This window comes from Chelonia mydas, chromosome 6 (genome assembly GCF_015237465.2).
Source record: "Chelonia mydas isolate rCheMyd1 chromosome 6, rCheMyd1.pri.v2, whole genome shotgun sequence".
NCBI lineage: Eukaryota > Metazoa > Chordata > Testudines > Cheloniidae > Chelonia > Chelonia mydas.
This window is the reverse complement of record NC_051246.2, coordinates 105,069,069-105,083,378: the sequence shown is the minus strand read 5'-3', so window position 1 is coordinate 105,083,378 and position 14,310 is coordinate 105,069,069.

The following is a 14,310-nucleotide window of genomic DNA, read 5'->3' as shown; positions in this document are numbered from 1 at the left end:
GGGTGCAGGGTGTGTCAGGGGGCTCAGGGTTGGGGTTGGGGTGCAGGAGGGGTGCAGCAGGGGGCTCAGGGTAGGGGGTCGGGGTGCAGGAAGGATGTGGGGTGCAGCAAGGGGCTCAGGGCAGGGGGTTTGGCTGCAGGAGGGGTTCGGGGGGTGGGTCCAGCCCAGTGCGCACCGGTGGCAGGAGAGGCTCTCTGCCTGCCCGCCCTGCCCCCATGCCACTCCAGGAAGGGGACAAGACCTGCAGGGGGGGCGGGGGCACAGGGGTTTGTGTGTTGCCTGTCCGTTCCTCCAGGTACCTCCCCCGAAGATCCCATTGGCCGGGAACGGGGAACCGCGGCCAATGGAAGCTTCGGGGGAGGTATCTGGAGGCGCGGCCAGGGCAATACACAGACCCCTGTGCCGCACCCTCTCCCCTGCCAGGTCCTGGCCACTTCCCGGAGTGGCGCGGGGGCAAGGCAGGCAGGCAGGGAGGAAGCCTGCCCTGCCCCCGGTGCGCGCCAGGCCAGAGCCGCTCTAGGTAAATGCTGGGGGGGCAGGGGGTCGTGGGGAGCTGGCGGGCTGCAGAAAATAACCCCACTGGCCTCATGCAGCCTGTGGGCAGCATGTTTGAGACCCCTGATCTAGTCTGACCCCCTGTATAACTCAGGCCACAGAACTTCCCCAGAATGATTTCTAGAGCAGATCTTTCAGAAAAACATCCAATCTCAATTTTAAAATAGCCAGTGATGGAGAATCCACCAATGGTTAATTACTCTTATTGTTAAAAATTTGACTTATTTTCAGTCTGAATTTGTCTAGCGTCAACTTTTCAAGCCATTAGACCATGCTATATCTTTCTCTGCTAAACAAAAAAGTGTGTTCCCCATGTAGATACTTATAGACTGTAATCAACTCACCACCTAAGTTCTCTTTATTAAGCTAAATAAATTGAGCACGTTGAATCTATCAGTATGAGGCCTGTTTTCTAATCTTTTAAACATTCTCGTGGGACTTCTCTGACCCCTCTCCAATTTATCAACATCCTTCGTGACCTGTGGGCACCAGAGCCAGACACAGTATTCCAGCAGCAGTTGCACCCGTGCCGGATTTAGAGGTAAAATAACCTTTCTACCCCTAGCTGAGATTCCTCTGTTTATGGATGTGAAACAGAGAGTAAAAGCACTGCCTCCACTTTCCCAGTTCAAAGGAACAGGAAAATATGTTTGTAAATCTAGGCAAATTGGACTCCAAGAAACATTTCAGCATCCCAACAGGAAAGCTAACTGAGAAACAGCTGTTAAATGTCACTTTTCCAGGTTGACACTATTTCTCTAACTATAGGTGTGTAACCTACGGATAGACAAAAAATATGAACATCCCTAACTAGGATTCTTGCCAGCAACACCTACAATGAATGCACATATGCTATGCAGTCTTGTTGTCTCTTTCTCGCACTCACACCCATCTGTTTGAATGGCACCCTGGCTAGGATCATTTGCATTAGGGCATACACACACACATTTGTAAAGCAGCCCAAATGATGCTGCAAGCACCATATCTTTTTGAAAGAAACCTCTACTGCGTAGCATTGATATCACCAGTCTCTTCTTGTTTCATCTCAGCTATTGATATTTCATTGCTAAAAACCTGGCCACAAAAAAAGACAACAGACAGAGACACAGGACTTATTTGTTCACTTACACAGGTGCACCTCAGTTGGGCCAGATCTTCAGCCAGGTAGTTCAGCAGAGCCCAATAGCCTTCAATGCAGCTACATCAATTTGCACCAGCTGAGAATCTGGCTCAGTGGATTTCAGTGGAGTGACTTTTTGTTTTCTCCAGGGCACGTGAGAAGAAAATCAGGCTCAAAGCTCTCTTCCATCCACAATATCACAGCTCTCTAATAATTTTAAGCCCAATTCAAGGGTGGGATCCAGAACTTCTGGAGCATTTAATGGGTTTTCTTGCTTGCTCCATGACAATGAATCTAGATTTCTATATGGATGGGAACAGATGATTGTTGTAAAAGAACAGCAAGGAAAAAAATATATATAAACATCCTAGCAAACCCTATCTGTATGCATGTAATAAGTGGGGGCAGGGGGCTGAGGTGTGTGAGGAACGGTCCGTGAGGGGAATAGGCCCTTGTGAGTAGGGCTTGGGATGTATAAACTTTCAGTTTTCTTTATCTTATATGGGATTTACATGAACAAGGCCAAAAGCAGCTTTCTGTCTCTAGGTTAAAAGTTACTTTTAGTAAAATGTGACCCTTCACGTAGTTAATCCATTATGAGTTAGTTCTCAGCTCCTGGTTGGGAGAGGGATGAAGTGATGGTTGCAGGGAAGATGTGATTTCTTATTTTAGAAATGCTGAGAGGATGTATGGGAATGGAAATGTGTCAGATGTGCAAGTGTGGATGAGGTATAATGAGTGTTCATTGGGCTATTAAGTATAGCCATGAACGTGTCAAGGCCTAACAGACTTGGTGCTATCTGCACCTTCCAACTGTTATCTCAAAGAAAGGACTGAGACCGCTTCCATGGGATTATCTCCTTTTGATCGCACTCTTTTTATATGTTTTGGAGCACACATCACTTGCAGTGATGGCTATCGTAAAAACCTTCAGTTCAAGGAGGCCTTTCCAAACTGACGTAGGGTCAAGCTTTCCCAACCTCAATCAGGACTGGATCATGTTGTTGGGATCCAAGACACATGATGCCCCGATTTGCTCAAAAGACCTCCACTTGGTCTTCTTTCTAAATTAACCCCTTTGTGCCTCACAAAGGTTTCAAAGGCGTTGGAAGGAGAGGCTAATTTGTGGCTTCCAAACTGTGACACCAGAGAAGAAAATGAAAAAGGGGGAATGCCACCACATCAGCCAATTTCCTGCCAATGTCAAGATCACAGAGTCCTGAGAATGAGGTTGCCAGACTTGCTTTATCAGGCAACAGCTCCTGGAAGAGGTGTCGACTTCCCGAGGGACGCTTGATCCCCACTCTGCTGCAGTCCCCGCCCCCACTCCATCCCTTCCCCCAGAACCCCCACCCTGTCCTGCCTCTTCCCACCCCTGCTCCGCCTCTTCCCACCCCATTCTGCCCCCTCCTTCTGCCTCTTCCTGCCCCCACTCCTCCCCCTCCTTCCCAGTGCCTCCTGAAGGTAGCTGAACAGCTGATCACAGCAGGGAGGAGGCACTGGGAGGGAGGGGGAGGAGGTGATTGGCAGGCCTGCTGGCGGGCGGGAGGGCTGCGGGACAGGAGCTGATCTGTGGGGCTGACAGTGGGTACTGAGCACCCACTATTTTTTTTCTGTGGGTGCTCCAGCCCCAGAGCACCCACGGAGTCGCCAACTATAGCTCCTGGTTTATTGACAGCTCACTGTTACTTTCCATTGCATTCTTCATGAGAGCCAGAGTTGAAGTGCACACAGGCACCACGCTTAGCAGAAAAGAGCAACAGATCTCTCTCTTGCTGCCTATGTCCATACTGTGCTGCACAAACTCTCTCTCTCTCTTTTCTTTGTTCCCCACCCTTTACTCCTTCTCTCCCATCATCTCTCACTGCGGCTTCACAGATCAGACTTCTTCATTACATTTGTTCTGTGCATTTCCTCTCTGCACCAGTTCTTTTCACAGCCTCCCACTCTCACTCCCGCATTATAACACTTCTTTCCTCCCACCCGTAAGAAGCCATTTGTGCAGAAGGTGGACGCTCTTGGCTTTGCTGCTGCACAGCCTACATTAGTCATCACACTTGTACACATACACGTACACACACACAAGCGTGCTTGGTCTCAGGCTACAAGGAATTAGACACACACTCTTTTCTTCCCTGCCACAGCATGATTACCCACAGCTGGGAAATGGAAATGTCATCTAGGCCTGAAGTCCTACATCTCCTCCCAATTGTTTCAATACAGTAGCAATGGCCAACTGATTTGCAATAACAAAAGGCACATTTCCTATACCTGTAGTATTGTAGGGGTAGCTAGGGCCATTAGATTCAGCTGAGAGAAGGGGGCAGTGAATAGCTGCACCAGCCAAGGAGTAAATGCAGGGTGGAATTTTTTCTCAGACAGGCACAATTTCTGCCCTGCTCATCCTTTGTTTCAGGGACAGGAGTAAGTTACTTGCCCCTTTTTGGGGTGCAGTTTGGTCTCACAAGCTAAGCTAGGCAGTGAGTCGGGGCAGAGCCAAGCCTCCTTCCACTCCCCATCCATTCACAGGGAAGAGTATCAAGTGACCAATCCCTGCTCTCACCTCTGGAGCCCGTCACAACCTGAGGAGCCCTTGCTCAGCCCAGCAGGGAGGTGCGGACGGGCAGCAACTTACTCTCCTCCATGCCCAGGGAAGACCCAGGGACTTTGTGCTTTCCTGCTCTGTATTTAGGAGGTCAAAACTTTTTGCACATTACAGTAAGTGGTGTTTTACAAAGAGAACATGTTTGTACTGGAGAGGAGGGCAGCTTCATCATAGCACTGAGCGCTTTAGGCAGCGATAAGAAGAGGCAGTGAGGCCTTGTGGATAGACCACCGGACTGGGACTCAGCAGACCTGGCTTCTGTTCCTGGCTCTGCAATTGGCTTGCTGGGTAACCTTGTGCAAGTCACAGCCCCTCTCTGTGCCTCAGTTTATTGTAAAATGGGGATGATACTGATCTGCTTCATAAAGCTCTTTGAGATGTACTATTTATTATTGTTACAGAAAACAGAATGTGCCTCTTACAGTGACTAAAGGGGGCGCCTGGTAGGAATGGTAATATGGTCAGGAACACTCTTTCTTGCAGTCAAATATCTCTAATCATTGCCACAGCCATAAATGTTCAGGGATGTTTAGCCTGGCTCCCTTATGTGAGCCGGTTTGGAGAAAAGAAAAACCTACCTGGAGAAGTGCCGTAATGCCAAATAAGAAGAATAGCAACGAGAGAGAAGTTAAGCTGCAAGTAAGCAACAGAATCTTTATTGGCTTGATTTAGCTCTAGAGGGAGGGTATGAAGAAGGCTGCCTCCAATCCAGCAGCTGACTGAGGCCTGGTCTACATCTAAAACTTAGATTGACTTAACTATGTTGCTCAGGAGTGTAAAAATCCACACCCCTAAGGGACCAAAGTCATAGTAATAGTTAAGCCAACCTCATCCCCAGTATAGACACTGCTAGGTCGACAGAAGAATTCCTCTGTTGGCCAACCTACTGCCTCTCGAGACGGTGGATGAACTACAGTGAGGAAAAATCGCTTCTGTTGTGGTAGCAACTGTACTCTAGAGTGGCACAGCTGCAGCTATACTGTAAGCATAGCCTGAGGGCTTGTCTACGCTTGACATGCTATGGCGGCAGCACTGCCGCTACACTGCTGTAGCGTGTCAGTGTAGACACTACCTATGCCGACGGGAGTGGTTTTCCTGTCAATGTTGGCAATCCACCTCTCTGAGAGGCAGTAGCTAGGTCAGCAGAAGAAATCTTCCATCAACTCGTACTGTCTACACCACGGTTAGGTTGGCTTAACTATGTTGCTCAGGGCTGTGGATTTTTCACACCACTGAGCTATGTAGCTGGGTCAACCTAATGTTTTAGCGCAGACCAGGGGTAAAAGTAAGTCTAGGGACTTACCGGTACGGGGCTGGGCTGGGGCTGGCTCTGGCCCCCGGAAGGAGCAGGGCCTCGGGCGGAAGGGGCGGGGCTGGGGGGGTCAGAGCCAGCCCTGGCCCACCCTGTACCGGCAAGTGCCTCCTTCCCCCTCCCCGGGGTAACAGCAGCAGCCGGGGGCTCTGGCAGCGTGTTTAAAGGGCCCTGGGCGGTAGCGGCGGCCGAGCCCTGGGCCCTTTATGTCGTCCCCGGAGCCCCGCCACCGCTTCCCCAGGGCTCCGGCAGCAGGGCTCCAGGGACGGGGCTCTGGCCGCCACTACCACCCCGGGCCCTTTAAATCGTCCCCGGAGCCTGCCAGAGCCCTGGGGAAGCGGCGGCAGGGCTCCGGGGATGATTTAAAGGGCCCAGGGCTTGGCCGCCACTACTCCAGGGCTCCGGCAGCAGGGCTCTGGCAGCAATTTAAAGGGCCGGGGGCTCCAGCCGCTGCTGGGAGCACAGGCCCTTTAAATTTCGCCTGGGGAAGCCGATCCACCCCCGGTACGGTGCACGGGCTCTTGCTGGAACGCCGTACTGGGGCGTACCGGCTTACTTTCACCTCTGGTGCAGACCAGCCTGAGTGAAGTGAGGTCTCACACTTAACTTGAGGACATTTCTCTGTTTGTCATCAACCACCTATGTAATAGTCCACAGATCAAAGAATCAGTGGATGGCACCCATTAACACAGGGGTCCCCAACGCGGTGCCCGCGGGCACAATGGCGCCTGCCGGGGCAGTTAGTGCACCCGAAGGACACTGCGCTGCCGAAATGCCGCCGCCGAGCGCGGCCGCCAGAGAACTGCCCGCCAAAATGCCTCCGAAAAGCGTTCCCACTTCTCGGCAACATTTCGGAGGTGACGCTTCTTGTCGCTGCCGCTTCTCGGCGGCATTTCGGTGGCGGGGTGTCTGGCGCCCGCCACAGTCTTCTGGGAATAGGAATATGCCATTCCCACAGAAAGGTTGGGGACCACTGCATTAATGCCTTCCAGAATAACAACGTCCCTCATCTCTGCCCATGGTCCCAATGTAGTTCAAAATGTCTGTCACGCTGTTTGGAGTGGTTCCTGATCGTGAGTGTCAACCTCAGGCCGGATTGTCAAAAAGTAAGGAAGATCCCAAACTGGTGAATGTTCTATGATTAGATTTCACCAACCCAGAAACAAATGTGAACTCCTGAAGCACTGTAACAGTCTTAGCATGGAGTCACAGACAGTCCCCTGGGGAACTCCACTATATCCTGCTACCCAGGCAAGCTGGGCTTAGTACTAGTTGGTGGCCATACACTAAAGATCACAAAAGATTCAGGTTACTGACAGCCCCAAGAGACCAGTCACTTACCTTAGATCAGTTTGTACCTCGGATCTCACACCACTGACAGTGCTTGTAGCTAATCCTATAGTAAACTAACCAAGGATTTATTAACTAGGAAAAAGAAATGAGAGAGTTATTTACAAGTTAAAGCAGGCTATACACACACACACAAATGAGTTACAGCCTGTGGTTCCAAAAGGTGACAGAGTGGTAGCAATCTGTCAGCACTGAATGTCTTTTAGGACTAACATAGGTTGACTCTGTGGATCTCTTCTTCTGTTTCTGAGCTCCAGCCCTGTGAGCATCCAAACAGCGAAGAGAGAGAAAAATTGTCATGTCAGCTATCTTTATTTCCTCTTTCCAGAAAGCAAGAGGATGGAATGAGCTTTCGTGCACATAGAACCTTCTTGGGTGCGAGAGGGCCATTAAGCTAGTCTTTGCATCATGATAGTCCACAATGGCCCATTTAGTTTTGACAGTCCTTGATAGGCAAGGAAACCACTCTTTCTGTCTGGGTTCATAGGTTCAGAGCAGGCAATTTTACAGTTATGAGGCTATGTCTACACTGGGCACCTTACAGTGGCGCAGCTGTGCTGCTATAGCCGAGCCATTGCAAGGTAAGCAGTGTAGACGCTCTTTGTCGGCAGGAGAGAGCTCTCCTGCTGACAAAATAAAACCACCCCCAACGAGGGGCGGTAACTTTGTTGGCCAGAGAGTGTCTCCCACTGGCAAATCACTAGCCACACCAGTACTTTTTCGTTGGTAAAGCTTTTGTCGGGCAGGGTTATTTTTTTTCACACCTGACCAACAGGAGTTTTACTGACAAAAGTGCAGTGTAGACAAAGCCTAAAGCAAAACGTACATGTCACCTTATAGCATGGGATACAGACATTACAGGTGAGATTAATGCATGCAGCAATTTACAAGCATTTTATAGCATCTAAATACTAAACACCGTCTTACAAATCTAACACCTATCTTGAACAGGTGAGCTGGTCTAGTTTCCAGCTATGAATTTGTCAGTACTCAGCTGATGCCTATTGCCTTGGCAAGAGCTGGCACCTGGACTGCCAGTGTCACCGTATGATTTATCTGTCAGACAAAAAGAAATGACATGCAAATGGTGCAGGGGAAAGAGGATATAGGGGTGCACACAGAGGCCCTGTCATGTGGGGAAGAGAATGGGGGAACCTGATATGGGGGGCAGGGCATAGGGAACACACAGATCCTGGAATGGAGGAAAAGTGGGGGGAATAGGGACACCCAGACCTCCTAGCAGGGGGAAATGGGGGACCCTGGTATGGGAGGAACAGGGGGAATAGGAGGTACACAGAGCTCCTGCTATGCGAGTGAGAATAGGGGACAAGGAGGTCCGGGGGGAGGATGACACTGAGGACACATAAAGATCTTGGCCTGTGGATGAGGGGGAAATGGGAGGCATACAGAGCCCCTGCCATGAATTGCAGAGGGAAGAATAAAGGATGTGCTGGTATTCTGGGCAGCTTTTCACAGAGAGCATATAGCCCCCTTTTAGAGCTAGGGGGTCGCATGCTTCATTGCATCCCTCCATTCCCCCCCACAAATGCCCCATGTGTCGCTTTTGTTGACCTGTAAGACACTGACTGATCCCTGGGAGTTTAGGGCCTTGGGGACATTCCCCTAAGGGTGAAGGGGCAGAGGGCAGGACGCTGCTATGGCAGGAGGGTTTCAGGCTCACGTAGGGGAGCTCGGGGAAGGCAGAACTAGGCTGATACTGGTGGAGTGAGGATCCTGACAAGCTCCTCTTCCCCAGTTCGGGACCCTTCCCAAGCCTGCCCTCTTGATGAGCCCCATTTCCTTGCTGCCTGCTGCTGGATCCCAGCTTGTCCTTCCAGCCAGCAGTAGGGAGGGGAGAGGACTCAGAGACTGGGGGCAGGAAGGAACCAGCACTGGTTCATAAAGTAGAAAGAGCTGGACCAGCAGATCCAGCAGCGGAAGAGGAGGTGGCTGTCAAACATCAGTCTCTCTACATGGCAGGATGGGGGATTTAGAGAGAGACCGCACTTGACAGAAGGGCTGCTGGTATTCATTTTCAAGGCCCTTCACAGTCAATCCCCACGCTAGCTATCCTCCCTCATTCGCTATCAAGCTACCAACACTTGCCTCCAATCAGGCAATGGCGCCAGCTTTCACTGCCTGCAAAGCAGCCACCTGTTCAACTTTACCCAGGATTACCCTTTTTGAGGTGGCGGCCCTGGGAAATCTGTAAGGGAGCTCAGGACACACTCCCAGCTGTTCCGCTTTAGGCGCTTAAGATAGTCTCAGATGTCCTGTTTTTTTGTACCTCAGACGTGGCAACCTGAATTTCCCATTGGATAAATTTTCAATCAAACACCTTTACGCTTTCTCTATTCTGCCCCCCATGCTTGGGAGGAGCTCCCTGTAAACATCCACAAAGCTGCCTCATTGTCCAACATCAAATCCCTCCTCAAAACTCTCCTTTACCATGATACCTACCAAAAAAACTTGACAATGATTAGGCTGCAGGTGCGCTTAGACGACTGCCTACCATGCTGACCGATGTTGTCTCATTGCTTCCTTCTACTCAACCATGTGTCTGTATCCCTCTGCTGTCTCTTGTCCTATGTTTAGATTTTAAGTTCCTTGGGTCAGGTCTTGTTGTTCCGTGTTTGTACAACACCTAGCACAATGCAGTCCTGGTCTATGACTGGAGCTTCTAGGCACTGCGGTAATGCAAATAATAAAGAGTAACAGCAAAGCACAAGAAAGCTGAACCAAGGTTAGAAGTAGAGTTCCTGCAGGGACTAAGGGAGAAGAGGAAAGCAGGGGAAAAAGCGGAGAACCTTCTGCGTGCGTATTCTGAGGGTTCTCTCTCCATTTTGTTAAGGTGGACAGAAAGCAACTATTAAGGTGACAATGTGCTGAACACAAGATCCAGACAAGGCCTCCAAGGACAAATCTTTCTGGCACTAGTGACAATAGAGTTCCTTCTAAGTAGGTATTATGCATTTGCAGTAGAGGCCTTCTTGAAGACGTGTGGCTTTGTAGCACCTCTCTCCTCCTCTGCTCACTCTGGGAAGGAGTGTTCTCCTAGACTTGGAGGTGTAAGAGGGATTGAATAGTTATTTAGTCTCCTGGAGTCCAGTACAGGATTGCTCTCTGCACTCTACAACTTTCCAGTAATTTGCCTAAACCAGGCCTCCATTTCTGCTGAGTCGGGCTTCTGGGAGATTTCAGAACATACAGAACTATGAAGTGACAGGGAGTTGTTTCTTTACCTTGTCAGGTCACCTCTGATATGCCAATACTCTCTAACTCAGTCACTAGAGGTTTTGCAACTTGACCAAAAAGAACATTCAAAAAAACAAGGCCATTAGAAACAAGATTTCATCATTATTTATTCTGCTTTATCTTTGGTAAATGAGCCCTTCACTTGAACTCAGCAGGTCTCAACGTACCACTATATAATATGACACGGGATTATTTCATTAAGAATATATTAAGAAAAAGCTAACACATAGAGTAAATTGTCCTCTCCACAGTGTGCAATGACTATTTAAAGGTATATTTTAAAAAAACTTTTAAAAAGCTTAAATTACTGTAACTACTTGGAATCAGATCAGACAAAACCCTTTTGTCTGGTCATTTATAGCTTTGCCTCTTCAGGTTTGTCCACGATAACTTTTGTTAAAATCTAGAAATGTTTAATTTTTTTGGTCATAATCTAGAAATACAATCCCACCAACATTTTTAATTGAATTGAGTCCTTCTCATGTACTGAAGATAGGTGATATTTTTTAGAGTGCTGTTTGCTGGACCACATATAACTATATATGTGTTACTGGTAATGCCATGTCAGCAAGGCTGTGGGTGAAGGCTGTTAATGAAGCAAGCCAAAAGATACTTTTACGTAATACCTGGTCTTTGATCTAGTTCTATTCATTATTTTATATTTGATGGTCCCTTGCTCGTTTAGCTATTTATTCTTCTACACAGGCTACAAATAAAGAAGCCATCATCTGTTACATGATGAAATTGTGAGATAATCAGAGTGCCAGTGTATTCAAATAGTTGGAACAAGGATTGAAACACCGAGCTTTCAACATGAAAGAGGTGCCCATTGAATCAAAGTGCCATGCTTGATAATTACACTGTCACAAATAAAAGATGAACAATACTTAGCACTCATATAAAAATTTAAATATTTAGATCTCAAAGTGCTTCCCAAAGCTGGGCAAATAGAAGTGCCCATACAAATGTAAGGATTAATTTTTGTATTTTCTTGGTCAAAAAATGTAGTGGTCATAAATTAGTACTGGGAAAATAATATCCCTCTAGAAGAATATTTTTACAGTAGAAACCAACCCAACCAGATCAAACCAACAGCAAGTGTGATCTTAGTACATGTTATCATCATATGGGCCACATCCAGAAAAACCTGGCTGACTCAGAAGTGTTTCCATATCAGTTGTACATAACATGTACAGATTTTTCCATTAAATATAATCCTCTCTGGTCAAAGAGAAAAACTTCCTAATGGTAGTTAGGCCTTACTGAACAATAAGTTCAGGAAGCTAGGTGACACCAGGAGTTGTGGACGGATTTTTAACTGATTGGGTCCTGGGCTGAAATCTTAACTAAAGTCACCAGGAGAAATGAGTTTGGTGGTCACATTCTAACAGCAGTTTATAATGGACATTTATTCTCAGCACCAAAGCACTGTAGGCTAGATTGTGCATATATAACAGGCTGCACTGAAGGAATCCTTGATGCCTAAGGGTACGTCTACACTTAAAAAAAACCCCAAAACCCACAATAGACAGTCTAGGAGCTTGAGTCAACTGACTCAGGCTTGCAAGGCTCACACTATAGGGCTAAAAATAGCAGCGAAGCTGTTCCTGCTTGGGTAGGGTGACCATATTTCTGAAAGAGAAAATGGAACACCCGCCGCCACTCACCTTTGCCCCCTCCCCCACCAATGCTGCTGCCGGTACCCTCCCCCACCCCCATGTGAGGCTGTTGCCCGGTCACTGGAACCCTGTGGGGGCCCCGCACGCTGGAATGCTGCTCTCCCCCTCAGCCCTACCTCCCCCATGCAGGGAACTGGCTAGGATTGCCAGGCATCTGGTTTTCAATCAAAACACCCAGTCAAAAAGGGACCCTGGGGGCTCTGGTCAGCACTGCTGACTGGGCCATTAAAAGTCTGGTCAGTAGCACAGTGGGGCTCAGGCAGGTTCCCTGCCTGCTGTGGCTCCGCACGGCTCCCAGAACCAGCCGGCATGTCTGGCTCCTAGGTGCAGGGGCAGCCACGGAGAATTTGCATGCTGCCCCTGCCACAAGTGCCAGCTCCGCAGCTCCCATTAACCAGGAACTGTGGCCAATGGGAGCTGTGGGGGCAGTGCCTGCGGGTGCGGGCAGAGCCACCTGGCCCCTCCGCCTAGGAGCCGGACATGCTGGCTGCTTCCGGGAGCCACCTGAAGTAAGTGCGGCCTAGAGCCCACACCCCAAACCCCCTCCTGCACCTCAAACCCCTGCCCCAGCCCTGATTCCCCTCCCACACCCTAACTCCCTCCCAGAGCTCACACCCCCACACCCTAACCCCCTGCCCCAGCCCTGATCGCCCTTCTGCACGCAAACTCCCTCCCGGACCCCATACCCCCTCCCGCATCCCAATCCCCTGCCCCAGTCCTGAGCCCCCTCCTGTCTCCCAAACCACTCATCCCCAGCCCCACCCCAGAGCCCACACCCCCAGCTACAGCCTACACCCCAACCCCCTCCCAAGCTCTGAGCCCCCTCCCACACTCCAAACCCCTCCGCCCCAGCCCGGAGCCCACTCCTGCACCCAAAGCCCCTTATCCCCAGCCCCACTCCAGAGCCTGCACCCTCAGCTGGAGCCCTCACTCCCTCCAGCACCCCAACTCCCTGCCCCAGCCCGGTGAAAATGAGTGAGGGTGGGGGAGACCGAGCGATGGAGGGAGCGGGGATGGAGTGAGTGGGGGAGGGGCCCTTGGAGAGGTGGTGGGGCACGGGTGGGGTCTCAGGGCAGGGGGAGGGCAAGGGTGTTCGGTTTTGTGCAATTAGAAAGTTGGCAATCCTGGGGCTGGCATCTCTGCTCACCCACACCGCACCGCACTATTTGACAAAAGTGGGCATTTGCCCTGTTTGCTCTTGCCTACTGATCAAGTCATCAAGAGCAAACGGGACAAATGCCTCCTTTTGGAAAAATTTGGGACAGGGCTTAAAAAAGGGACTGTCCTGGCCAAAAGGGACATATGGTCATTCTATGCTTGGGCTGGAGCCCAGACTCTAAGATCCATCCCCCTTGCCAGGTTTCAGGCCCCCCAGAGCCCGAGTCATTTGACCCAGGTTCTGAGACACACTCCTGTGCGGGGGTTTGCCGTGGTCTGTCTTTTTCTTATGCTTTGGCAATGCTTGTGTAACTTCTGCCAATAAAGTTTCATTGAATTCAATCACTCCTCACTGAGGCATGATTCCTTCCCGTAGCTACTTCCCACCCTTGTTCCCAGGTGGCTGCAATTTGCTGCTGGTCCCACCCAGCACTAGCTGACACATCTGTGGACAGACCCAAGGCTCTGCTCTTCCCTCCCCCCGCCCCTTCTTTGCTTGCTCAGGAAAGGAATTTGTGGGCATGGAATGCCGGTTCTGACCCAAGGCTTGGAGAGGCTATATTGTGGGGGAGGGGGAGAGGGAGAGGAGAATCTTGCTTACCCTTATGCACCATGTAGGCCGGTCAGGATCTGTTTTGACAATCTCTATTTATAGAAGAGGAACATCAGTTAGATCAGCGTCAATGATATTGCTAATATTTTTAACTCATATCGGTTTATCATTCATAGCCTCAAATAGCAGATAAACACCATTATTTCCATTTTACAGCTGTAATAGCTGAGGCACAGAGAGGTTAACTGGTGGGAATATAACCCAGATCACTTAACTCCCAATCCTCTGCTCTAGACCGAAGGCCACTCCTCCTCCTTTCTCCTTTTTGCCAAAACTCCATTTCATTTAATTAGGCCACTAATTTCTGGGACCTTTTTCCTCTTTCATAAAACTCCCCTTGCTTCCAGGATCAGATTCTAATCTCTCCTATGAATGCTGAGTTCAAAGCTGGCCTACCCCTTGCATTTACTTTCAGTTCTTCAGCTCCTTTCCCTGCCCACACAAAAAATCAGCCTTTTGTTGCATTGTTTAGGATGAAAAAATATTAAATAAAATTATTGTAAATAAATACACAGAATAGAAAACAAGTCTATTAATAATTGGAGCCATGATACCCTCTTCAAATATTAGCTGTATAAGAAAATGCTTCAGTAGTCAGTATCTTTGTTTTCCATTCTCTTGGTGTGAGTTTAAGATAACCCTTTTGTTTAATTTGCAGTCCAG